Raw genomic sequence first — 2,401 nt, 5'->3', positions numbered from 1 at the left:
AAAGAAAAAGTAATTTTTAAAAGATGACATAAATGGCTCTATTTGGTAATAATAAATCATTCTTGACTACTGTGGTGATTTTGTAGGGGAGTGCATCTACATAGAAGAGAAAAAGGAAAAAGGATATTTTCTAATGTGAGCCAATCATTGTTAAACTTTAATGCTTTACAAACACCAAAGCAAGTAAGTGCTGTGACTAACATTACTCTTCTGAAGTTGTTTGGAGAGGGACATCAGGTAGAAATACCCTGGTTGACTAGCATGACGTTGCCCACATCTGAAAGGGGAAGGGTCGGCTGGTAGTAATCATGTAAAAGTAGAATGGTGAAAGATTACTTTTCTATCAAGCAGCAAAAAGTTTTAGCGTCAACATTGCAACGTCCTGCGATGTGACTATCGCGCATGCGCATATCGTGATGTTGATGCTAAAACACAATATTGTTCAATCCTATCAGCAACCATTCGTAACAATGGGGTATTTAACTCTAAGGGCCCTATTTGGGTCCAAATCAACTTTTGCTAGTTTGACGGTGGCAGAAAGGGTCTGTGCATCATTCAGAAGGGTTGTACTTAGTGTCTTCATTAATTCATAGGTGCGTTTTGGGCGTAACATGCCCAGAACCAATCTGAGTGTCATCTCCCATTCCCTTTAAAAGCCAAGTGCGTTGGTACCTTGGTGTGTTGCTATTGTGATTTTTTTAAATTTTCATTTAAAACTTTTTGCATGTGTGTGCTTCTGTCCTTCCCTGTGTGTGTGTAACAGTATAGTGTGTGTGCTGTGCACAAGGCTAGGTGCATTTGAATTTATGCACTGTTAAAATAACAAAATGCAGCAATACTGACTTTAGACCAGGTTATTGTTGGTTAATGGCACGATGACTCACAGGTGCATTTGCTACTCAACTGACGTTGGCGCAGGACGGAAAATTATCAATTGTGTCGGTCTTAAAATAGCAGACACTTGCGTTGGGCTTCGCACCGCACTGGGTGCAAGATAAGGCCCTAATGCACAATCTCATTGGCTGATGCCAATTTCTCACTACGGGAGACAGCGGGAGTTCAAAATATCGAAAGAAGTGCGTCTAAAATCACCTCAGAGAACACAAAAAACAGTTGTCATTAGCAAGACACAATAGATAAAAACTAAGAAAGCAGATGATGAAACGCCTTCACTTTGTGCGTTGATGTGTAAATTGTCATTAGTAAAACTGGAGTGTTCAGATGGCGGACATAATCAGAGGGCCACACAGAAGTGGCAGTTGTAGCGCGTTTGAATGAACTGCTTGGTGGTTTGATTTCTCCTCATTGCGCGGGGACAGGGCATAAAGTTAGCATCGATCCGCAGAATCATAGGTTCTGTAGCAGTTTACTACTAGAATGCAGTCTTTGCAAATAAGATGTGTACAAGCAAAGTGTCTAAACATCCACGCGTCTTTAAGACGTAGCCGATCGAGGAACAATGTAGCGTTTCAGCAAAGTGTTGGGGATTCCTGGCCTTCATGTTAAAACAACACCCAAGGAGAGTAACAGGTATGGAAACACTCCCTCTCTTTCATGCTCTCTCGCGCGCTCTCTCTCATTCCCAAAGCAATTTACAGAAATTCAAAGCCTACATGTCATATTTAAGATCACGATACAACACACTATATTCCAAAACATTACACAACAGTTACAGTTTTTGTATAATATAATTAGTATGCTAAACAAACCTGTAATTTTGGGATCCTAAAGTGGTGGCAGACAAATCCATATTTAGCTGCTATGGTGTTGCTGCCCCTTCTCCATGGAGAACTTCCAGCTTCTTTTCTGGTGTTAACATTGGGAATTTTTTATTTTTTGGCTATTTTTCCAGGTGTAATCTCTTAGTGAAGATACTTTTTCACAGTCGAGGGGGAAGTGCATCCACCAGTTGGTGGTCACTGAGCCTGTATTTACTCAGATCTGTCTCTTCTTTGTATCTGACAGTGTGCAGATACTCTATCAAATAACAATTTGGTCTACTTTGTTTGCTTTCTCCAATGTTCTAAACATTAATCTTTTGAATGATTCATATTTGTTTTGTTGTGCTGATTGGAGCCTTTTTTAGGTAGCTTCACCATTAGCTGACTAAGGAGACTGTGTTCAGGATTTGTGTTTTTAGTGCTATTAAATGGAATGTGTCTTTTTGACTTACATTATCGATGTGGCCAAAATGTTACAGCTTATTTAGCATTAATGGGAACTTCCCATCTCTTGTCTTACATGCTAGATTTCTGTCTCTCTCTGTAACATTGTGGCATCATGAATTATGTCCGCCATCTATTTGAGTTGTATAAATGGATGAACAGTTGGTAATACACTACAAATTTAATTTCAGCCACCGAAATTGAGAGAGGTTTGAAGTCACTGCTCAAGACCAGGG

Source organism: Etheostoma spectabile, unplaced genomic scaffold (assembly GCF_008692095.1).
Source record: "Etheostoma spectabile isolate EspeVRDwgs_2016 unplaced genomic scaffold, UIUC_Espe_1.0 scaffold00001794, whole genome shotgun sequence".
NCBI lineage: Eukaryota > Metazoa > Chordata > Actinopteri > Perciformes > Percidae > Etheostoma > Etheostoma spectabile.
The sequence above is the reverse complement of the archived record's forward strand: the minus strand, read 5'-3'. Positions refer to the sequence as shown.